Source organism: Carcharhinus amblyrhynchos, chromosome 6 (assembly GCF_965287045.1).
Source record: "Carcharhinus amblyrhynchos chromosome 6, sCarAmb.v2.hapA, whole genome shotgun sequence".
Classification (NCBI taxonomy): Eukaryota; Metazoa; Chordata; class Chondrichthyes; order Carcharhiniformes; family Carcharhinidae; genus Carcharhinus; species Carcharhinus amblyrhynchos.
In genome coordinates this window covers 72,887,244-72,913,590 of record NC_137329.1, presented here as the reverse complement: position 1 = coordinate 72,913,590, position 26,347 = coordinate 72,887,244, and the positions used below count along the sequence as shown (strand labels likewise).

Genomic DNA, 26,347 nt, shown 5'->3' with positions numbered 1-26,347 from the left:
TTAGGAGCTGTGTAAAGCTGATCAACTCCAGCCTATTGTGAACAAGGTCAAGATCATGAAAAATGTTATATTTGAACAAAGTGGAAGTTTTAAAGAAAATCTATGCCACAGCAATGGAATTTTAATAAGGCTAATATTCTCCTACTCTATTCCAGGCTGCAGCTTTCCATGGCCCAAGTCAATATGAAGATTCAGATATGCAGGTAACAGCTGCAGCAATGGTTACGAGTCAGGCCACAATGTGGCCTACTTCGCCAGAGTCCTGCTTTCATTCCAACTCATCACTAATCAGGTGCCTCTCCCGACTCCCATCGATTAACCCCTTGCTTCCACCAGAGTCTGAAACTTCACAACCTAGGAACAAACTGCCTCTCGAATCCCACCTCCTCAGCCAAAATTGAATCCTTGAGACCTTTGGTGATAACACAGTCCTTTCAGTTAGATGTAGATCTGTGCTATTTTACACTAACCCCTCCAACGGCCTTCACACCAAGCTACCACATTTTCCTTACCAGCGGCAAACTGGGCACAGATCAAAGCAACTTGAAATGAATATAACTCAACAGGCCAAAAAAAAAATTTATAGAAAGCGAAAATGCAGCTCAACAAACAAGAGAAAAACCAGATAAAAGTATATAGCATTACTTTATAACAGTGACTACACTTTCAAGGTGCTTCATTGGCTGTAAAGTTCTTTGGAATTTTCTGCAGTTGTGAAGGGTACTATGTTAATGCAAATCTTCCTTCTTTAGATACTTGGAAAGATAGAACTATATCCATAGGTAAGCTATATCCATAGGTATATATAGATCCAAATGGATAGACAGGGATTTGTAAACAGCTAAATATAGATCTTTGATTCAGTATGAACTGTTCAAATTGGAGTTGTATTTCCATGTGATCCAAACCAGAATTCAAATTACAGCTCCTACAACCTCCATGCAGCCCAAGATCTTCTAACACTGATATTAATTTGGTAAATAAATAGCATTCTCGCACCATGATTGCATTTTGTTTATTATTATGTGCAGAAGGTTACTTATAATTTCCCCCTGCTCTTCTATTTCCACAACACCATTCCGTGATAGGGAGTTGGACTGAGTATTGTTTTCCTGATCTAAGCCATCTCAGATCTGAACAAGGAGTTTCAACTGATCAAATCATTTCCTGCTCACCCTTATTACATAGAACGTGTGATTGGGTCATAACCTTTAGGGTTATTTAATTCTGTAGTGTTCCTGATTAATCCTGTGATGATGGGTCACATCGTCAGCCTCCAGGTAAAAGGATCAAGTTTCTGCAACACTGGGCTTTGTTTCTATTTACCTTCAGCACGAGTTATTAAATAATGCGGCTCAGGGATACTATAACCTGTTAATAAAATGAAAGTTAAAAGCTGCCCTCTGACTCAGCTAGCGAGGCAGTAAGTGAAGGAAGGACAGAACAGTAAATGCCTAAAACCATCTCATTTGTATGACTACAATCTCAGCTAGGACAGTGGTTAGACCACCACAATCAACCTTGTTGCCTCTAGAGAAGGGAAAATCAAACAACTTCACTCACCTATTGAAAGTGGGTACAGGAAGAAGTCTCACAACGCCAGGTTAAAGTCCAACATGTTTATTTGGAATCATGAGCTTTCAGAGCACTGCTTCTTTATCAAGTGAGTCATTAGAGCTTGACTCACCTGATGAAGGAACAGCACTCTGAAAGCTTGTGATTCCAAATAAACCTGTTGAACTTTAACCTGCTGATATAAGACTTCTTACTTTGCCCATTCCAGTCCAACACCAGCACCTCCACATCATGGTTACTATTGGAAGTGGGTGAGGAGGAAAAGAATATGTAGTCAATTCAGGATTGTGCTATATAAAATTATGTAACAAAAGAAAATAGTGAGCAAGGAAATAATGGCTCAACATTTTTTCCCTTTCCTTATTTGATCAGTGTTTTTAATTCTGGGTTGCCATTTAAGATCAGATTCTCTCCAAACCTGAGCTCAAATCCATAACCTTCAAGTCTCTGGATGATGAAGAAGATGAGGTTGGTTGTGTTCGTGTGTGAGTCAACTTGCCTGCCTCTGTTCATATGTCCAGACACTAGACACATGAACACTAGTTACTTGGGCATACTCCATCAAGGGCCAACACATTCAAGCTTCAGGGTGGGGAACCTTGGCTGGAGAAACTACTGCAAGTAGTTTCCTGAAACCTAGATTAGATCAGCCAGCATCCTTTTCTGAACAAGTTGGGGGTAGGGGGGTGCAGGATAAACTTGTTCAACAAGGTAACAAGCAAAGGTGCAGAATGGTCAGAATGTAAGGTTGGATGAATGAGGTTGGATTTTTTGCTCAGGTTTCGTGATCATGCATTGTATTATTTAAGATCAAGATTTTCTCAGGAGATTAAATGGACCAGATTCAACTGATGATTGGTTAGATGTTACATGATCTGTCAAAACTATTCCTTACTTTGTTCTGTGAATATTCCGACACATTGCTGTTCCCTAATAGCATTCTAATCAGTCTAGATCTGACCTGCCCTGTTAACTCTTTGGCCTGGATTTTCATCCTTGAGGTGCGGGGGGGTGGGAATTGGGAAACTTTGTGACTCGGTCTGCCCACCTTGACACAAAGTGCCCACATAGGTGTTACCTTCATTGCCAGGGGTGGTTAGAGCCAGGCCAGTTGACCCAGGAAAAGGTTTGAAGGTAACCACAGGTATGTATCCAGAAATGGGCTGGTTAAAAGGTAGTGAGACTTCATCTCAGCTAAAATAAGAACACAGAGACTCTCCAGCCTCCTCAATCACTCCCCACGCCCCATCCATTCACCTCATGCCTCCCACCCATCCTTTATGGCTCCTCCTGCCCCCATGCCTAGTTCTGCCCATGTCTCTAAATGTTCCCCATGCCAAGCTGTGGCATTTCCATGCCTTATTGGTTTTATACAGTGTATTGTGGGTCAGCAAATGCTATTGTGACAATAGGATGTTAAAAACAGTTTTTCAAAAATAATTAATTCATAACTTTCTCTTATATTTGGAAAAAGGTCATTTCACTATAAGCTAAAAATGTCAACCATCCAAACCTCATAAAGTATTAGTAACAAAATCCACAAACCCTTGAAACCACTTAAGGTTGTGTAAATCATTGTGAAAGTAACAGCCGAGATCAGACAGCTTGAACTGTCAAACAAACATCTTTTTCCCCAGGATTCAGGTGTTTCAGTAAGCTCTGCCCATGTCCAGGTTCTCAGTTAAGCCTCATTATTATATGAACCACAACACATTAAAGACCTGCCCAACTCCAGAAAAATTGTAGAGAAGTAGGCCATAATGGAGCCATCCAGATAGGCAGTACTGGATGTGGTCTTTTGCCAGGGACCAGCCCACACCCTTTAAAGACACTTCTAAAAACCAGACAGCCTGGGAATGGAGTCAGAAATTTCAGAATTTGGACCCCTCCACCATTTTTAAAGGGCTGCCGAGTCATTTGGAGATAATCCTGACCCTTGTCTCCAGAAGTGAATAGTTCATTTGAAGTAATAGGAGATTGGTGTGTGAGCGTATATTCTGAAACATTGAAGCATTGATGAGTATCAGAAAAACTCATGAGAATTTAACCACCCAACTGTAATCTCTCCTCGCAGGCTCAGTCACCTCCTCAGCTTCCAGTTGCCTTAGTCTCACTCAATCTTACCATCGTCCCAGCCTTGACCAATTCCAACACCTCCCTAGAACTAACATCCCCACACCCTCATCTGCAGTTTAATTAGAGCAGGTGGTGGGTTGGCTCATTATTTATCACAGCAAGAACTACCAAAATGAGCGAACCCTCAATTCAGTCACATCTCAAACTGCGTTCTCTAGTTAAGAAGCACTAGCCCAACTGCCATTTCATTGTTTAACATTTTCCTTTGCTACCCAACATCTTACAGTACAAGGCTGACCTATCCTCCTCACCAAATATTGAAATCATTTTTAGTCTCAATGCAAAAGATGTCCACCATGTATGGACTGCATTGTAAAAGCAGCAAAGCATCTGGGACCAATCTGCATCCACTTACAGTTTTCCCTATCAGCGCAGATTCATAAACTGGTGGCACAGTAAATACATAGTTGCATCAGCTGCCAACATTTCAAACCTTTGGAACAGCTGTAAAATGTCTCATTAGATTTTGTTCATCCATTTGAGCTTAGTCTGCAACAACCCAAATAGATTGAGAATACTTTAACTGGCAAATAGAAAATTACAGCACTGGAGATAATACTCTTGATTTTTTTCAGTGTAAATGGAGCATCAGAGAACAGTGAGCCGCCAGACTCTCCAGCATCCTGGATAAACGTTCATCCCATACTATTGGTTCTATGTCTTCTTTCTCGGTCAACCACGTGAAATGTGGTTGGAACATCTTCAGTTTAGATCTTACAGGTAAAAGTCCATATAACCAATTGTCCCTAATTTGTACGCTAAATACAGAATTGTTCAGTCGATTACAATATTTATGCTTCATATGAACCATCTCCTACCTTATTTCATCTCAAAATATTACTCTATTTCTTTCTTCTTCATGTACTCATCTAACAGCACCAGATGTGGAACCAGTGCTTCATGATATTTGGATTGTTCAGGTATATGTGATGTTTTCAGTGTCAAGAGGCTCACACCACATACATAAGAACATAAGAACATAAGAAATAGGAGCAGGAGTAGGCCATCTGGCCCTTCGAGCCTGCCCCGCCATTCAATAAGATCATGGCTGATCTGTCGTGGCTCAGTTCCACTTTCCCGCCCTCTCCCCATAACCCTTAATCCCCTCTCTTATCAAAAACCCATCAACCCGCTTCTTAAAAATATTTAGCGAGGCAGCCTCCACCACTTCAACGGGCAGAGAATTCCAGAGATTCACCACCCTTTGAGTGAAGAAGTTCCTCCTCAACTCCGTTCTGAACTGCCCCCCCTTTATCTTGAGGCTGTGCCCCCTAGTCCTACTGTCTTTTTTGAGCGGGAAGAGTCTTTCCACCTCTATCCTATCCATCCCATTCATCATCTTAAACGTCTCAATGAGATCTCCCCTCATTCTTCTAAACTCTAACGAGTACAAGCCTACGAGCCCTTACTCACAGTGAATGAATGTCTGGCCATATACAAAAGTTGTCTCATTCCAAAAATTGGAATAGAATACCCGCAGTAGTGTATTTTGCCCATGAAATCTCTTGTGTCACCCTAGTCTTTGGATAGTATACGTACAACCAGATTATCAACCTCTAAATTTATCACTTTCAAATATGTATCCAACTCTCTTTTGAAACCTCCTGTGGAATCCGACTCCACCATTCTCCAGGTAGCGCATTCCAAATCTCAATTAACTCTCTGAGTAAAGAAGTTTCTCCTCTTTTCACTCCTAGGTCTCTTGCTGACCATCTTGAAATTGTGACTCCCAAGTCACTTACATACCAACTAGTGAAAACAGAATATCCTTCTTTATCTTGTCAAAATTGTTCATAATTTTGAACATCTCAATAAGGTTATCTCTTAAACTTCTCTGCTCCAAGGAGAATAAGCCCAATTTTCTAATCTTTCCTTGTATCTAAAATTCCTCATTCCTAGTATCATTCTAGTAAATCTGTTTTGTATTCTCTCTGGGGCTTAACATCCTTCCTTAAATAAGGTGCCCACAACTGAACACAATACTCCAAGTGTAGTCTAAATCAACATAGCCTTCCATTTCTTTCTCTGTCATGTATTTAACCAGCTTCCCTTTATTAAATGTGTCAAAATCTTGGTGCAAGGCTGACTGATAAACTTGAGGTTGTGAGTTCAATTCATATCAACTTATCAGCATTAAGAGTCCTTTCTAAAGTTAGACCATCCACTGGCCACAAGAACCCAAACCTGTCTTCGGGACTAACCAAAAATTTCAGTGCAAGTGTGAGTGCTCTCCCAATGCAGAGAGTTCAAGTCTGCAGTCACTAATTCAAAGTGCTCTCATGATAATCGTTCTGTCATTACAGAATAATTTTATAATTCTATATTGAATTATAGAATCATACAGCACCTCAGTCCATTGTCAGTCCCAGCTCTTTGAAAGAACTATTCAGGTGGTCCCACTTTCCTGCTCTTTCCCCATAGCTCTGAATTATAAAATAAAATGCTTAAATTAAGATTTCAATGATTTTAAACTGAATGAATTTCACAAAGAGGTGGGATGCATTTTCACCCAGCAGACACTTCTGAAAATGGAGCTTAAAATTGGAAAGAAAAGGATAGATTTGATTTAAAATAATATGAAGGAATTGAGATGCAAGTAGAGGAGATATAGAGAAGGATTCTGCAAAACCTGAAAGAGGTAGGTTCAAGTTGCTGCGATGTCATTTGTTAGAAGAGGGTGGTCAATATAACGAAATCAGAATAGTGTCAATGAGCCTTCAAACAAGATACCCTGTAGCTCCCACTTCAAAAATAATCCTTTCCTCACCAACTCTCATGTAAACACTACCTGACTCCAAGCAGGAATCTACAGGAAATGAACCTAGAGTTACAGATGCATTTCCGAGTAATCTCCTCAATGATGCCTCCTTTGGGAACAATGTGAAATTACTGAGAAGCTATTCCAGTTTGTAAAAATGCTTTGTTTTAATCGCTTAAGGGGAGCGTACAGCAGCTCAGTCTCAGAAAATGAAAGCCGTTAAATTAATTTACATTTTAAATGGGAATAAAGACACAATTTGTAGGTCTGGTCTAATGAAAAATCCCATTTGAAATGTTAATTCTAGGTTAACCAATAGCCATTTAAAAAAGTCAAGATCAGAACCAACCGAGATCTTGTTTATGCAGCCTGATTGATATTTGCGATGGCTTGCTGCAAAGGTTAAATTTGATTCCTTGCTTCAAATGTGTTATCATAAAAGGCAAAGCCAGTCCCTGAGATTGAATGACATTTTTTATTTTAAATCGAGCATCCTGCATTAGATACACAATGGAGCTACCTCTATCCACCCCAGCTAGTTTCCCCAAAGCTGATCGCAAAGTTTTCAATTTCCTGATTTCTTTGAATAAGATTACCACATTAAATTTTATGCTTCCAATAAAAGTTGCAATCTTCCATGACTTGTTTTCAGGATGCAATTTAGATTATGAATACAAAGTGGTATTGTCATAACTGTCCCCTTGTTGAATTGCCTAGCAATCCTTGACAGCAATAACTGTTACTACGGTGTGCTGCTGTACCAGAGTGGTCAGGATTAGGATAATATTCTAACTCGCACCAAGTCCTAATCGTCCAACATTCTGTGCTTGCTAACTGCCTAATTTGGCAACACCTCAATTTAGAATTTCTCGTTCTGTTTTGCCCCGACCTCTGTAACGTCCTCTAGCCCTATAACCAAACCTCTGCAATTCCTGCACTCCTCCAATTCTAGCCTCATGTTCATTTTCCATTTGCCCAGCTGTGATTACAGCAGTTTACAAGCCTTAAATTCTGTAATTCCCTCTTAAAGCTCTCTTCCCTTCCTTCTTGAAGAAGGTTCACAAAACCAGTCTTTGACTAATATCTTCACAATGACACGATATTGAATTGTACTTGATAATGCTCCTGTGAAGTGCCTTGGGATGTTTAACTGCGTTAAAGGTGACATATAAATACAGGCTGCTATTTGGGGTACCACAATTACCTGAAGGACAGGCTCAGGAAAAGCGAGTGGGGTGGTGGGAAAGTGAGGAAGTGGTGGTTTTGGATTGGACAGGATAAGCATTCTCCAGAATAGCGGTGACTATAGCAAAGTCGGGGTTACACTGATGATCCCAAGCAGATAGAGATAGTAAAACACTGGGGAATAGTGAAATAGCACTAGAGAGGATCAGACTAGCAGCATTGCAGTTTATAAGTGATGCAGTGATAAAATGCATTTGCAGATAACATCTCCAAGAATACTAATGTTGCACCTGCAATGATCAACTGTTTCCCTAACTAAAGTTTTGCCTTTGAGCATTTAGAATTGTTGGTTTATCACTTTAAAAATCTGGCCAAAAAATTTGCTTTTTGCAGTGTTCACCAGGAAGTCAGTGAACAATTACAAAAGAAAATACAACCTGCACTACCTTGATGGCTCTGTGCACTAAATGCAACAAAGCCATGCAGCGCATGAAGACAGGTTTGATCTTCATTATGTTAGCTGATCTTGTTAGTTGATATGTTACAATTAATCTTAAACCCAACCTGCCCTTTCCTTCCAGGGTTGTGACTGGATGGTTTGAAAATTCACAATCCTAGTGTTCCACCTAATATTTATCATAAACATTACTAAAACTCTGATAATCATGTCAGTTATCATGGTGGGATATGCACCCCCAGCCTCCTGCGATGTGTTTTCTGTTAGTGGAAGCAGACCATTATTGGCCAATGGTTGGATCTTCCAGCCCCGCTGCTGTAAAGGTGAGAGTTTCCGATTGTTGCACTCTCCAGCACAGATGTCCTGGTAGCAGGAGGTTGCCATTGGTGGAACCACAAGATCTTTCTAGTGAGAATGGCCAGAAAATCTCACTCCATATTGCTGTTTGGAGGATTGTACTGTGTACAAACTGAATGTCATGTTTCCCGCATTATAAGTAAATACACTTATAAAGAACAAAGAACAGCACAGCACAGGAAACAGACCCTTTGGCCCTACAAGCCTGCGCCGCCCATTTTAACACTCAGTGAGTGCCTTATTCAAGTCTTTCGTTGATTGTCGAGGTTTTTGTCTACCTCTAGTGGACTCCACAATAAAGGGAGTGCACATTTAGGGAATTATATGTGCGCCAGATTAAGGGATTAAGAGATAAAGTACTGCATTGTCTGTTGGTCACTGTGAGGGATTGTTCTGGCCTTTCATATCAACAGGATCTTCTGCTCCTGCCGACAGCGCACCCCTGCCGAGGGTTTCCCAGTGGCATGGGGCTTACTCAAGCAGGACCAGAAGATCCCACCCCCAGCCAATGGCAGGCCATCTCAATTCTGCCTATTATAGCTGTAATATGACATGTAATGAAGGAAACTTGCAGACTCACTGCAGCTGTGAAAGGGCTTGTATTTTGAAGCCAACTCTCCAAAAAGAATTTCAAGTTCAGGGCTCATATCTCTTGCACTATATATCCCACTGACTGGCCATCAGCTGCTTTGACCATCAATACCTCAGAAAGAAAGCAAGGTTGGCATGTCTTCAAAGGGGAATCTCTTGAGGATAATAGCACAGAAGAAGGGAAGTTCTTTTGGAGCTGAAGTGGGTGTCCTTTCCAGGCTAGGGCCTGCTGGGTATTCATAAGTTATAGGTGTTAATTTTCGGGTATATTTGGGGAACTGTTGTTCAGTACTGGATATGGATTCTGTATAAAAATGACTAGTTTTTGAATTGCCTGAGTTAAAATAAGGAAGGGGGAGTGTGAGTAAGGAGAGAGTGGTTATTGTCTCTCTATCAAGGAAAAACTCTGAGGAAAGATTAATCCATATGAAAAATGAAGGTATGATGCAGTAGTTGAAGGATACTATTATGGATAGGGATGAGAGAGAACTGAAACCCCTCTTCCCTTAGTGTCCATAAACAATGTGTTACGAGAGGAAGACATGTGCTTCTTGAGCCGAGTGTGGATAATTTGACAAACCAGTAGTAATCTTTCATAAATTTAACCAAAGAGGATTATTTATTTATGTATTCACTCTGAGAATCTAGCACAATGTCACTCATTCACCCACTCTCGCACACACTTGAGGAAAAACACTGTGAAAGAGAATAGTACGTTATTACGTATTACACATAAAGAAATAGTTTGTAATTAGCTCGTCCTGGAAAGTACATGGAGCAGGTCTAGCGAAAGAGAGGGGCAGTGGGAGCGCATGTAAAATAGGGCAGATGCTAACCCCACCACCTTAAGAGCAGAATAAATCAGGACTCTTCAAGTGCCCCTGACCACTGACTTATGGATAACACTGGAATGTCTGAAAGCCAAGGAGGGCAGATGAGAACATGCAGGACAAACTCCACTTCAAACACAGTGGCACCATTCAAAAACTAGAGTAGTTCACCTGAAATGTTATAGGATCAATGCTCTGAATGTGAAAGTAGCTACCTTAGATTTCGAGAACCACACTCTGGGCTGTGGTTTGCAGTATAACAGATAGGCTTTATGGCCCTGGATGTGAATGGTCAAAATAAATCAACTGCTTTTGATTGCTATATCCAGCGACCCCTGCTGGAAAGTGTGTGTGAACACATGAGATGAATAATACTCATAGTCTAAGCTCCTCCGCGCTGTTAATGGGCCACTTGGGCAATGCACCAAAGGACTGCTGAGCATCTTTGGGTCAATCATTTTCAGGAGAGAGGGAGACATCTGGCGGCAGGGAGGGAGAAGGAGGTGCCATAATTATAAACCAGTTTAAAATAATCTTTCAATAAGGGGCCTCTGCTGTTCAGCCTTCCATCTGTCCCTCACTGTCATTCATTTAAAAGCTCACAAGAACCCACTCCTCATGCAGCTGGTTTAGGTCCCAGCTTTTAAAGTGTCTAGTTTATTAGCCACCTTTAAGTCAAAAGTTATGGGAAGATTAAACCAGCCAATATCTCACACAAAGTACTTCAATGTTTTCTTTTAAAATAATAAAACTGGTTGAACTTGAAGGAAAATCTGGAAGGACTCAGGAAACATGTTTTCAGAGTCGGATTTGTTGCAATCTCAGGTATATAACTCCCCAGAGGCCTATAAAAAGAATGCAGGTCTCCTGAATTTAAGTCCTCCAACAGTGTTTTCAGAATGTAATCTGTTGGTGCAAGCTGTGTTGAATAGTTTTAATGCAGATACGTAGGGTTATTACCTTAGCTCCAGCAAAGAATTTCAGTTAAAAATGAGCTCTGAAGAAAAACTGCTTGTATTTCTCCTGCTCCAGTCCATCTTATTTTCTTCCCTCCATTCCCTGAAGACAGTAGTTTCCAGGGGATATGTTGGACACATACAGCACCTTTCCTGAGTGACAGTTCTTAATTTGTCGCTTTAGATAGTTAGCTTCCACTAGCTATTCAGCATTGTGGGGCCTCACAGCCTTATATTCATTCAACATTCACACACTGGCTGGAATTGTCCCAAAAAAATTCGAAGTGTCAAATGAGCTTGAAAACTGGAGTAATTTACACTTTTTTTCAGTGGGAGTTCAGAGAAGAATCTCCCAAACTCTACGCATTGCAGAGGTCACCAGTATAAATATAATTAAAAATTGGAGAGGTGGGCCTATCCCCACTGGAGAGGCTGAAATCACCACGCTGAGCAGACTGCTGTGCATGCACCAATCTGTCAGTGTGCAATGGCCCTGTACTGATGACCTCCAGACTGCTGGCCAGTTCAATCACTGACCATCCCTGCGACGCCGACACTCCGCACACCCGCCACACCCCACCCCCCCCCCCCCCCCCCCCATGGCCCGATCGTTGGCCTCCAGTGCCAGCTCCAAAGCCCCTTCCCGGCTTGCCCCAATCTCCAGCCTCCCCCCCCACAATTCCCCATTTCCACAGTCCTGATACCCTGCTGCAGTCCTGACTGACCACCACCGCTACCCCCCCAGCCCACCCCCATCGCTGCCCTTCCTCCTCCCCCCACCAATCTCTATGCAGAGTGGCAACGGAAACCCTCTCCTCCCCCCTCCCCACCAATCACCCCTCAGTTCTGTCCCACACATGCAAACGCCCCCACAGCACTGCCTGTGCCTGATGGGCAATGCCAAGGTACCCTCTGGGCATTGGCACTATACCCCTTGGGCAGTGTCAGGGGCATAGACTGGCACTGCCAGGGGTGCCAATGTCCAGGGGGCACCCCACTCCACGCCGCACGACCCCCTTGGGGCCCCGATTGCCCTCAGCAGGGTCGGGCCACTGGTTCCCCATTTGTAGGGGGCTAGTCAAAACTCCGCTGAAATGAACAACTCTGGCGGTGGGGGCGATGCTAGCAGGCCCGGAGATTTCAGTCCCAGGCCCGCTAGTCACATTTAAATTCTATGCAAATGATCACTTAAATGATCTTTGCGCTTTCCCACCGATCTCTGGTGTGGATCTGACGCCTCTGGAAATCTGGCGCTGGGAGACGTTAACGGGGCGTGAATGTGTGTGTGAACCCTGCGAATTGGCTGACGCGAGAATCTCCTGGCCTAGTGCAGAGACATGGGAGAATCACAGCCATTCTCTTTCTGGCTTGGGGGTGGGTTTCAGACAGAGAGAAATGGACTGATGGCTGGAAGTTAACCTGACTTTTCCTTACCTAAGCCACGGACATCAGATCTTTTGTAGGATTGCTGAAGCAACTGAGAAGAAATGGAACTTCCCACACAGGGTAATGCCATTGCAGACTGGGCTAAGAGAATTCTTTGACATTCCTGAATAAAAGCAAGCTCACCTTATACTTGCCAGGGTTATCTAGCTGTGAGTTTCAACAGTTGAGGGGGAACAAACCCATTATGTTAAGCATGAAAAAGTCAAAAGATGACAATTGATGGTTGTGAAACTGTACTAGGATTGCAGATGCATCTGTCTGCGACAGTATTGATAACTATGATCACTGCACAGTCCTTGTGTAGACCAAGTCCCATTTTCACTGTTGCAATGATCCATTCTTCACTGTTGCTACAGCTTCTATATGGCAAGTCATGCAAATGACCATTGTACAAGCATGTCTTGGCTGTGAGCTCACTGTCAAAGCTGACAGGAAGATAGTGGTGAGTTGTGTGCCCAACATATCTAATGGAAATTACATCTTTCCAGAAAGTTTACAAAACCCTTACAATGCAGAAGGAGACCATTTGGCCAATCGAGTTTGCTCCAACTCTCCAAAAGAGCATCTTACCTTCTCCCCACCCTGTTCCCGCAACCCTGCGTATTTACCAGAACTAATCCATCTAACCTACACATTTGGGACACTAAAGAACATTTTGCATGGCCAATCCACCGAACCTGCACATCTTTGAAGTGTGGGAGGAAACCGGAGCACCCATATGAAACCCATGCAGCCATGAGAAGAACGTGCAAACTCTACACAGTCACCCAAGGCTGGAATCGAACCCAGATCCCAGGCACTGAGAGGCTGCAGTGCTAACTAGTGCGCCACCGTGCTGCCCATGTGATATATGGCCTTTTCAGTGAAAGGGAATCAGTCTGTCAGGTAGTGAGTGTGAGCCTCATTTAAGCCTCAGCTGGAGTTGAGACAGTGGAATTACTGAATAGTGATCAGGAGCAGGAATCCTTGCAACATTCCTACTGCCCTTCCCTCCCAGTTGTAGCAATCAGCTAATTTTCCATACTGCAAAATCTCAAAAGCAGCAATGATATAATGAGCAAATAATATGTTTCAGTGGTATTGGTTGAGGGATAAATATTTGCAGGACACTGGGGACAACTCCACTACTGGTCTTTGGCTAATACTGTGGGAGTCTCAGCTCAACCTCTCATCAGAAAGATGGCACCCGCAAAGAGCAGCACTCTCTCAGCAAAACACTGGAATGCCAGCCTGGATCTTCTGAGTCAGAAGCAAGAGTTCTATGAAACATAACTCATTGAGCAAAAGCTGACACCAAAAGCAAAACACGTTTGAAGTTCAAATGCCAGCAAAAGTCTGGTGCTGGCTTTCCGCAGCTCTGCTTGAAGTGTAAATAAACAGGCCCTTGAGGGCATGTGGAAAATCACCAGGGGACTAATCTGATCAGTTATGTCCTTCAGTTAAAAATATCTTATGTTGTGGAAACTCAGCAAAATAAATATGCTAGCTTCTCTGCTGAATTCCAAATGACGAGCAAGCTTCTGAAATGAAATCTGATTGCTGTCACCTGCCATGAAATATCGATAGTGAACTTTCATTCCAAATGATTCCGGTGTGTGTGTGGCCATGTATGTTTGTGTAAACGTGGGCCTTTTTGTTTAATTCAGGTTGGTGGTGCATTGTGTTAATGTCCCCATCTGTTGGTTGCCTGAGTTCAGGTTTGATTTTCACCTCTACCCCATAAACAAGATACTCTGCTGGGAGGGAATTGATAGAGGCCACAGGGAGAGAAGAGGGGTGAATGAGAGTCACTGACATCGTGTGCATTTTCAGCAATTGGCAATGGATCACTGAAACCTGAGGCTCCTGGCCAGCCAAATTGAATGACTGAGCCAAGTCCAGGCAGATCATATGAAGTATGGGTAGGAAGGTTCTTATAGAATCATAGAACCCTACAGTGCAGAAAGAGGCCCTTCGGCCCATCGGGTTTGCACCAAACACAATCCCACCCAGGCTCTACCCCCATATCCCTACATATTATACCCACTAATCCCTCTAACCTATGCATCCCTGGACACTAAGGGGCAATTTCTTAGCATGGCCAATCAACCGAACCCACACATCTTTGGACTGTGGGAAAAAACCGGAGCACATGGAGGAAACCCACGCAGACATGAGGAGAATGTGCAAACTCCACAGAGACAGTGACCCAAGCCAGGAATCGAACCCAGGATCCTGGAGCTGTGAAGCAGCAGTGCTAACCACTGTGCTACCATGCTGCCCTCTTGCCCTCTTTTCAGGAAATGTACTGCTTCACAGCGAGTGTGTATTGCTGAGAAATACTCTTCACTTTCTATTTAAGAGAAGCTCTCAGCTGGGGCAATAGTTGGGTGACGGGCTCAGAAGGGCAACAGGAGAGTTGCCAACCCCTCTGGATTGTTCTAGAGTCTCCAGGGATTAACAATTATTCTCTGCAACACTGCTTTGAGGAACTGAGAAGAAAAATTATCAAGGTATTCAAAACAAATTGTGTTTTTCTCATTTTCAATGAACACTTTCATCCATTAGTTCTAAGGACTATTTAACTGATCATTAAGAATCATCCAATCAGCTAACAAATAATCTGTTTACTTTCCAATTGGCTAGGATCACCAGCGTTGCAGGTTTGGGGGGAGGGCAAGGCAAGGCAGGTGGTCAAGTGATGAAACCTCCAGACGTTCATCTGGTTGGACCTGGCAACTCCACGGGTGTCTCCAGTTGGTTCCTTCTCTCAGCGTCAATGAGCCTCCCAAAGCAAGGAATGGCTACAGAGCTAGGAGTCCTCCTGCATTTAGAGTACCTGCCAACATCCTCCATTACCTCTATTTCCTGACGCTTTAGAATGCTTGTCCTCTCCTGAAAGGGTTGATTGTTTCATAGAATTCATACAGGGCAGAAGGAGGCCATTTGGCCCAATGAGTCTACACTGACTCTTACCCAGGCTTACCCCATAACCCCATGTATTTACCCTGCTTATCCCCCCAACCTAAATACTTTGGGACACAGGGGTAATTTATCATGGCCAATCAACCTAACCTGCACATCTTTGGAATGTGGGAGGAAACCACAGCACCCAGAGGAAACTCATGCAGACAGGGAGAACATGCACTCCACACAGACAGCCAATCACCCAAGGCTGGATTTGAACCCGGGTCCCTATTGCTGTGAGGCAGCAATGCTAAACACTGTGCTGTCCTTGCTGGGAGGAGTGGGTCTATTTCCAGAGCTAGTGGGCCAATCTCCATTCTCAAATGGCCAGGAACAGCATGCAGCAACAGCATGACCCTCTCTTTGCCAGATTCTTTCCCTTCCTCCCCACAACGAGCATTATTGATAAGTTGTGTCATCAAATTGAGTGCCTCAGTCACTGCCCTCATGCATTTTTATGGAGGCCCTTAACTACTGCCATATATTCTGGGTAACCCTTCCTCCCTGGTGAATAAAACTATGACAGAAATGATACACTATGAAGGCACAGGAATAGACGTATATGATAAAAATGAGAAAAGGGCAAAAAAAAAGAAAGTGAGTGAATGGCTAAGAGCATCCCTTGTGGCAGGTTTACAGGTTTTTAGTAAGACAAAGTCTTCAGCCTAGTATTAATCCAATGCTATTAATTCTGTTGGTAACCATAGAATATATTTCAGTCTCTGGGCAGCAATCAAGTGCTCATCAAAAAACAACCACAGTGGCATGATTGTGAACAAAAGTGCAAGGTAAATGCAGGCATGATATTGATAAGGAACCTGAATATTTTTAGTTTCCAAAGTAGCCAATTAATTAAGTCTTCCTGTGAACCAAATCTTCTGTAGGGTATTGGGAGTATGTGGTGACTTTCCCAGATCCAACTTAGAAGGTTGTGGGTTTAAACATTTAGGTTGACATTGTAGTGCAGTACTGAGAGATTGCTGCATTGCCAGAGGTGCTGGCTTTTGAATGAGACATTAAACTGAAACCCCATCTGCCCTCTCATGCATGATGTCATGGCACTATTCACGTGAAGATCACGTGATTTCTTCAGTGCACTAGTTAATATTAATCCCCCAACCGACTTCACGAAAATAAATCAACTAGTCACTCATCTCATTGCTATTCATGGGATAGGGCACAGTGCTGTGATTTTTTTTTGTGTGTAAAAACACAGGGGAGCATTGTGGTGAGATTGATTCGGTGTTATCTGAAGAACATAGAACATAGAACATTACAGCGCAGAACAGGCCCTTCGGCCCACGATGTTGCGCCGACCAGTTAAAACAAAACAACAATGACCCACTAACCTAAACCAATCCCTTTTCGTCCATACACCTGTCCACAGACCTCTTAAACGCCCCCAAACTAGGCGCATTTACAACTGCAGCAGGCAGGGCATTCCAATCCCTCACCACCCTCTGGGTAAAGAACCTACCCCTGACATCTGTCCTATAACTACCCCCCCTTAGTTTAAAGCCATGCCCCCTCGTGCTAGATTTTTCCATCAGAGGAAAAAGGCTATCACTATCCACCCTATCTAAACCTCTAATCATCTTATATGTTTCAATAAGATCCCCTCTTAGCCGCCTTCTTTCCAGCGAAAACAACCCCAAATCCCTCAGCCTCTCCTCATAGGATCTCCCCTCCATACCAGGCAACATCCTGGTAAACCTCCTCTGCACCCTCTCCAAAGCCTCCACATCCTTCCTGTAATGTGGGGACCAGAACTGCACACAATACTCCAAGTGCGGCCGCACCAGAGTTGTGTACAGTTGCAACATAACGCTACGACTCCTAAATTCAATCCCCCTACCAATAAACGCCAAGACACTGTATGCCTTCTTAACAACCTTATCTACTTGATTCCCAACTTTCAGGGATCTATGTACACATACACCTAGATCCCTCTGCTCCTCCACACTATTCAAAGTCTTCCCGTTAGCCCTATACTCAACACATCTGTTATTCCTACCAAAGTGAATTACCTCACATTTCTCTGCATTAAACTCCATCCGCCACCTCTCGGCCCAGCTCTGCAACCTGTCTAAGTCTTCCTGCAAACTATGACACCCTTCCTCACTATCTACCACACCTCCGACTTTGGTGTCATCAGCAAATTTACTGATCCACCCAACTATACCCTCATCCAGATCATTAATAAAAATCACAAACAGCAGTGGCCCCAACACAGATCCCTGAGGCACACCACTTGTAACCGAACTCCATGATGAATATTTACCGTCAACCACTACCCTCTGTCTCCTATCCGCTAGCCAATTCCTAATCCAGTTCCCTAGATCACCCCCAATCCCATACATCTGCATTTTGTGCAGAAGCCTACCATGGTGAACCTTATCAAACGCCTTACTAAAATCCATATACACCACGTCCACTGCCTTACCCCCATCCACCTCTTTGGTCACTTTCTCAAAAAACTCAATAAGGTTAGTAAGGCACGACCTACCCGCCACAAAACCATGCTAACTATCTCCAATCAACTCATTACTCTCCAAATAACTATAAATCCTATCCCTAATAATTTTTTCCAAAACCTTGCCCACAACAGAAGTGAGACTCACCGGTCTATAATTCCCGGGGAAGTCTCTGTTCCCCTTCTTAAACAATGGGACAACATTCGCTAACCTCCAATCATCTGGTACTATACCAGAGGCCAACGATGACCTGAAGATCAGAGCCAGAGGCTCTGCAATCACTTCTCTTGCCTCCCAGAGAATCCTGGGGTAAATCCTTTCCGGACCAGGGGACTTATCTATTTTCAGACCCTCCAGAATATCCAGCACATCCTCCTTATCAACTGTAACACTGTCAATTCTACTCCCCTGCAACCCAGTGTCCTCCTCAGCTATATCCATGTCCCCCTGCGTGAACACCGAAGAGAAATATTGGTTCAATGCTTCACCAATCTCCTCCGGTTCCACACATAACTTCCCTCTGCCGTCTATAACTGGCCCTAACCTTGCCCTAACCAACCTTCTGTTCTTGACATACCTATAGAACGCCTTAGGATTCTCCTTAACCCTATCAGCCAAAGTCTTCTCATGTCCTCTTTTAGCCCTTCTTAGCTTGCTCTTCAACTCCCTCCTAGCCAATCTAAAGCTCTCTAGTGCACTATCCGAGTGCTCACGTCTCATCCGAACATAAGCCTCCTTTTTCTTTTTAACCAACGAATCAACTTTTTTGGTGCACCACGGTTCCCTAGCCTTACCAATTCCACCTTGCCTGACAGGGACATACCTATCACAGACTCGCAGTAGCTGCTCCTTGAAAAAACTCCACATTTCGGACGTTCCCAATCCCTGTAATCTCCTAGTCCAACCTATGTTTCCTAATTCTCTCCTAATAGCCTCATAATTACCCTTCCCCCAGCTAAAACCACTGGCCCGAGGTTCATGCCTATCCCTTTCCATCACTAAGGTGAACGTAACCGAATTGTGGTCACTATCACCAAAATGCACACCAACTTCCAAATCCAACACCTGATCTGGCTCATTTCCCAGCACCAAATCCAACATAGCCTCACCTCTAGTTGGCCTATCTACATACTGAGTCAAAAAACCTTCCTGCACACTTTGCACAAAAACTGACCCCTCTAATGAGCTAGAGCTATAACAATTCCAATCAATATTAGTAAAGTTAAAATCCCCCATAACAATTACCCTATTACTTTCACTCCTAACCAGGATCGTCTCCGCAATCCTTTCCTCAACCTCTCTAGAACTTTTAGGAGGTCTATAAAAGACTCCCAACAGGGTGACCTCTCCTCTCCTATTTCTAATCTCCGCCCATACTACCTCAACAGACAAGTCCTCATCAAACCTCCTCTCTGACACTGTAATACAATCCCTGACCAATAATGCTACCCCTCCCCCCCTTCTACCTCCTTCTCTACTTCGACTAAAACATTTAAACCCCGGGACCTGCAGCATCCATTCCTGCCCCTGCTCTATCCATGTCTCTGAAATGGCCACAACATCGAAGTCCCAGGTACTGATCCACGCTGCAAGTTCACCCACTTTATTGCGAATACTCCTCGCATTGAAGTATACACATTTCAAACCCTGCTCCACCCCACCCCTGCGATGCCATGCATTGCAGTCCTCATCCATGCACCCCTCACTTTCAACCCCTCTACTCAGGATCCCTCCCCCCCTCCGAATCAGTTTAAACTTCCCTGCATAGCCCTAGCAAACTTACCCCCCAGGATATTGGTCCCCTTCTGATTCAGGTGTAGACCATCCCTCTTATAGAGGTCCCACCTTCCCCAGAACGAGCCCCAATTGCTTAAGTACCTGAACCCCTCCCTCCTGCACCATCCTCTCAGCCACAAGTTCAAACTTTCCCTTTCTCTATTCCTCTCTAAACTATCTCGTGGCACAGGCAAGAGTCCGGAGATAACCACTCTATCAGTCTTGGCCTTTAGTTTCCACCCCAACTCCATAAATCTCTGCTTAATATCCCCTTCCCTTAACCTCCCTATGTCATGTGTCCCCACATGAACAATAACTTGGGGTTGATCTCCCTCTCCTCTAAGAGTCCTGAATACCTTTTCAGATACATCCCGGACCCCAGCCCCTGGTAGGCAACACACCAGCCCTGAGTCCCTACCTTTACTTCCGACCCTCCTATCTGTCCCCTTAACCGTGGAGTCCTCAATCACGAGGCCCAATCGTTTACAGCCCCTAACCACCTGAGCTTTCACACTAGGCTCACCCCCAGTGACCTGGTCCCTTTGACTATCCCCAGTTGTTTCCTCCTCAACTGTAGCCTCCAGGACCGAAAACCTATTTTGGAGGGGAACCGCCCCAGGGGATTGTCCCCCCGATTGCTTCTTTCCCCTCTTCCTGGCAGTGACCCAAGACTGATTTTTAGGAGTGACTATTTCCTTATAACTCCTATCGATTTCCACCTCTGCCACCCGAATTATGCGGAGTTCCTCTAACTCCACCTCCAGCTCCTTTACACGCTCCTCCAGAAGCTGCAATCTAACACACTTCCTACAAGTAAACTCCCCTGAAACACTACTAGATTCCCTCACCACATACATCCCACAGGAGATGCAGCTTACTGCCTGAACTGCCATCCCTGAAGCAATTACCAGCAGAAAAATAAATTAAAAAAACAAACAACAAACTTCCCCCACTCTTATAATTAGGTTAGAGGAGGTGGGAGGGTGGGATTCTCTACCAGTGTAGAGGATCGGGTATCCTCTCTACACTAATTTAAAAAAATTTTAAAAAATTTAAAAAATTAAAAAAAAACTACAAATACCAGCAAGCGTCCTAGTGACGACTTCCGGTTTCTAATTCTAATTTGGCTAATTCTAACCAGAGAGGAAGTACAAAGCACAGTGGCAGTAGTGGGTGGCACAGTGGCCGAGTGGTTAGCACGGCTGCCTCATAGGGTCAGGGACTTAGGTTCAATTCTGGCCTCAGATGACTGTCTATGCGGAGTTTGCGCTATCTCCCTGTGTCTGTGTGGGTTTCCTCCGTATTCCTCCCACAGTCCAAAGATGTGCAGGTTAGGTTGATTGGCCATGCTAAACTGCCCCTTAGTGTCGGGAGATTAGCAGGGTTATGGGGATAGGGCCTGGGTGGGATTGGTGGTGCAGGACCGATGGACCAAATAGCCTCCTTTTGCACTGTAGGGATTCTATGTATCATCTGCAAGATGCACTGCAAGAGCTCAGTAAAGCTCCATAGATAGCACCTTCTAAACCCATGACCTCTACCATCTAGAAGGATAAGGGCAGCAGATACATGGGAATACCATCACCTAAAGGCTCCTCTTCAAGCTATTCACATCCTTACTTTGAACTATATCACCGTTCCTTCGTAGTCATTGGGTCAAAATCCTGGAACTCCTGCCTTAATAGCACCATGGGCATATCTGTACCTCATGGATTGCAGCGGTTCAAGAAAGCAATTCATCACTCACCATCTTTGTAAAGGCAGCTAGGAATGGATAATAAATGCTGGCTTAGCCAGTGACACCCACATTGCATGAACGAATTTTAAAAAATGAAATTCACTGAATATTCTTAAAATCAAACTCTACTAAATTAATTGATAAATGTCTGTGAGTCCCCTGATTTCTTTGGACTTCCATATGATAAATGTAGCTTTGGAATTTAGATAGCTCCATCTCAAATTATTTTTATTCTCTTTCAGAATGTGAATGTTGCTGAAAAAGCCTGCATTTCTTATCCATCCCCAATTGCCTGGTGTTTAGTCGTCTTTTTATCTCAACTGCAATACCCATCGTGTAGCTACACGCACTCTGCTATTAGGGTGGGAGTTCCAGGATTTTGACTGAACAATGATGAAGGAATGGCGATATAATTCCAAGTCAGAACTATGTGTAACTTGATGGCGATGCTCCCATGCATCGTGTACCCTTATTCTCCTAGGTGGTGAAAGTGGTAGCATATAATTAAAAATTTCTCAGAAATCAAAACAAAACAACTGAAGAACAAACTTGCCCTATTTTCCACTAAGTGTGGAACATTGATTCGTCAGAACATCCAATGATTCATCCAGATCATCTGATGTTTCAGTCCTGACTAGATAGCTTGTTGAGTGAAATGAATTGATCGATCTGTCACCACATGAGATACACTGTGTCGTATACAGCCACAGCATCCGTCAGATCATTGTCTCATACCAAATTTTTTATTCTTTCCTGGGGACACTGAAAATGAAGGCAGTTAGTCCTGGTGCTAGTGCCAAATGTTAACCAATTGGCAGCCCATTTAATATCCTATCCAATTCTACATTCCATAGAGAAATAAACTAACAATTCATTAGTGTTTTTTCCTTTTTCTTACAATTCATTAGTGTTTATTTTGTATCATCACTCAAGACCAATTATATCCCCCATTGACCTTTAGCAAGACTTATCGCAGTTCTGGGAGGTATTAATAGTGAGTCCTGACCTGATGTTTAGAAAATGCATTCTGTAGCTGGGGATGGGGAATCACAGGAATGTGTAGTCACGGAGTTGGTGAAGAAGAGCAGGAACTCCAATTGATCCTCCTCCTTCTACAATGTAGAGAGTGAATGCAGAGACTTCACCCCAACTCATGTCCTAGCTGAGATCAGTGGGCCCAGTACAGGCCGTAAACCTGAAGATGGACCTTCCACTCCCCATGACTGCAACTGAACTATTCATGGAGGAAAGGGAGAAAACATGTGATGAATCAGAGTGACTCAAGAGGAACTCGAGAATATAGCAACAACTATTTTGCCTTCCTATTTGAATAAACCTCTTGGCCCTTCTTCATATTCCTCTCCCAGCTTTGACAGCCTCAACTGTTTACTGAGTGGAATTTGAGGAGGTAAGATGGGAAAGCTATCACTCTGATTATTACAACGCAGAGGTTGATCCCCTTTTTCAGAAGCCACACCAAATTACATAGAATATACACCACAAGAACTAGTCACTTGTAACCTTGGAAACTATGGCACTTCAAAAGCAAAACCAAGTAGTTTGAAATATGAGGAGAGCTTCTGTCTCTACTACTTTTTCAAGTAGTGAGTTCCGGACCCGCAGCACTCTCTGGGTGAAAAGAAAATTCTCTGCCATTCCTCTCTAATTCTTCCGGCAATTAATCTAAATCTGGTGCACTGGTTATTGGCCCCTCTGTTCAGAGAAATAGTTCCTTTCTTGTTCTTTCTCGGCCCCTCATGATTTTATATATCTCAATTAAATAACTCGTCAGGTTCCTCTGTTCCAAAGAAAACAATTACAACCTATATTTCCTCATAGCTAACATTCTTCATTCCAGGCAATATCTTCATAAATCTTATTTTTTACCCTGTCCAGTGCAATTGCATTTTTCTTATATTGTGGTGACCAAACCTTTGCACAGTACTCCAGCTATGGCCTAATATTTATACAGTTCTGGCATAACCTCCATGCTCTTATGTTTGCGCCTGAGCTAATAATGGAAATTAAAGAATTTGTATGTCCTCTTAACCACCTTTTCTACCTGTCTGCTCCTTTTTTGAATCTATGCATTCCAAGGTTCTCTGTTCCTCTGCACTTCTACTATTTGTATCCTTCAATTTGTTCTGTATTCCCGTCTCATTTATCCTCCGCAAAGTACCTCCAGATTAAATTCCGTTTGTCATTTTTCTTCCCACCTAACCAATCCATTGATGTCTTCCAGTAGTCTACAGCTTTCTTACTCATTATCAGCCACACAGCCAATTATTAATTGTTCCCATACATTCAGTCATTGATGTGTACCATGGAAAGCAAAGGACATAGGACTAAGCACTGCCAATTCCCATTGAAAACAGCCTTCCTGTCACAAAAGCACCCATTGACCATGACCCTTTGCTTCCTTCCACTTAGCCTATTGTGGATCCAATTTGCTGCTTTCCCTGTATCCCATGGGCTTTTACTTTTCCAGCTAATCTGCCACTTGAGGCTATGTCAAAACCCTTCCTAAAATTCATGTTTGCTACATTAAACATGTTACTGTAAGCACATACAAATGGCTTCACAAATCTGCTCCGGCATTCTATAAACTCACGACTGATCTGATCTTGGCCTCAAATCCCTTATACTTCAAAAAATCTGCCAATCTTATTCTTGGATATTGTGGCATTGCAAATTTACGTGGTCGCAAATTCCAAAGATTCAGGATTCTAAGCTTATATCCTCATTGACCCTCCTTGTTGCCACACCCCCCCAACTCCCAAAAATTCAATCAAGCTGGTCAAACACAACCTTTCTTTAACAAATCCATGCTGATTGCCCTTGATAATCCATACCTTTCTAAATAATGATTTATGCTGTCTCAGAATTTTTTCATTAATCTGCCAACCACCAAAATCAAGCTGACTTAGCCTGTAATTAAATCCATCATTTCCTTTCTTTTTAAACAATGGTATGATGATAGCTGCCCTCCATTCCTCTGGTACCACATCTGTAATCAGAAATCATTGGAATGTGATGGAGAGGGCCTCTTCTATTTCTCCCATGCTTCAGTCTGGGATATGTTTCATCAAGTTTGGCAGTTTATCCACTTTCAAAGATGCTAAACCGCTAAATATTTACTCTCACCAGTTTTATCCCATCCAATAGCTTCTATTTCTTCTGCTTTAACTGCAGTGTCTGCATCATCCCCCTCTTTTGTGAAAACAGATGCATTAAAAACCAGGCCTCTTCCACCTCCGCACACAAGTTAACTTTCTGATTTCTAATTTTAGTTATCCCTAGAAATTATCCTTTTGCTCTTTACATCTTTACAAACAACATTGGGTTTTTCTTGATTTTACCTGCCAAGAATTTTCATGCCCTTTGTTTAGCTCAGTAAGCTAGATGGCTAGAGTATGATGAAGAGTGACATCAGCACATTGATTCAATCAACTTACAAACTATACTAATTCATGGAGACATGTCTCCTCACTTTGCCCCATGTTTTCAAAGTGATACCCCTCAAGCTATACATAACCAATTGTCTCTCTCTAGTGAAGAGAGATGCATATGGTCTTTTCATGGACTATGCTTAATTACCTATCTTCACTATTTTCTCTTTTAGTTTTAGCCCTGCCCTTTCTATACTGCCCTTGGCTTTTTTCAGTATTTAGCTCAGTACCTGATGTAAGCTCTCCCTTCTTGTCTTATCCTATTATAAATGCTCTTTGGAGTTTTAGATTTAGAAGTCCCACCCGTTTGTTTTGAGGGAATGTATTTATTCAGAACTTCCTCTATATACTGCTTGAATATTTCTCATTTCTCCAACATTGATTCATCTGACCTACGGTAGCTGTTTTCAGTATACTTTTGTCAAATCACATCTCAACTGCATAAAATTGGCCTTTCCACCAATTTAAATATTCTACTCATTGCCTATCTTTAAGTTTTTCCATGACCACACTAAATCTAACCATGCCCACCACACATATTCCTTCCACCTGTCCAGCATCAATCCTAAAACTAATTCCAAACCAACTCTGCTCTTGTCAGGACTTTCTATGTATAGGCAACAAAGTCTCCTGAATTCAGTTCAAGAATTCTGTGCTGTTTATACCTTTTACATGGATTTTACCTCAGGTAATGTTAAGGTCACTGAAGTTCCCCACTACTTCTGCCGTAATGCTTCTGGACTTCTCAGCTATTTGCCTATGAACTTGCCTACGTATTCAGTGGGAATTTCCAGCTGCACTCATCCCAAGACCGGAAAATTCCATTCCCCGCACCCCCCCGCTCCCCGCCCCCCCCCCCCCCCCCCCCCCCCGACCCTGGGTCAAGGGACTTTTGCACGGTCCACCCCCATCTGTTACGATTTACATGGTGGACAGGACAGGAAAATTCCACCCATCGACGTTTCCATTTATCTCCCTCTGACTGTTTGGGAGTTAATTGTATTCTCTCAGCAATGTCATTATCTCTTCTCTGTTCCTCAGTTTAACTCATATAGCCACATTTGATGATCCTTCTTGCACGTTGTCCCAGCTCACAGCTGAGAACATTTCTCTACATGTCACAACCTTTATGATCACTCCTATCTTAACTGAAGACCTTGTAACTAGGAATGTTGAGCTGTCATTGCTGCCCTTCATTCATTACATCATGTTTCAATGAGAGCTATGTGGCATCTACCTTATTCACTATATTCCTTGCACTGAAGTATATAGCATTAATCACTGAACAACTCAATCTTATCCATTTGACTCTCAGATTCACCATTTTTTCCTGCTTTCTATTTATGACTTTCATTCCCTCCATTCTGAATCTATGCAGATTCTGTACTCCCTGCCAAGCTACTTTAGATTCTCCCTGACAACATTAGCATTTCTCTCCACCAAGGTATTTGTCCTGGCCTTACACTATTTCTATTCTTTCACTTCTACATCTGAGTAAATGAGCTGGGGAGGGGGCAGCTATAGAGGGAATTAAACATAAGGATGAGATTTTTAAAATCAAGACATTGCTTATCCAAGACCACTCCAAGTCAAAGAGTAAATGGAACTTAATATAAGAACATAAGAACATAAGAAATAGGAGCAGGAGTAGGCCATCTAGCCCTTCGAGCCTG

General features: G+C 43.1%; 1 protein-coding gene across 7 annotated transcripts in view; it reads right to left on the bottom strand.

Moving 5' to 3' along the window:
* Nucleotides 1-26,347, bottom strand: part of hipk2 (homeodomain interacting protein kinase 2) — a 285,854-nt gene that overhangs the window by 67,969 nt on the left and 191,538 nt on the right. The gene's annotated exons all lie outside the window — the stretch shown is intronic.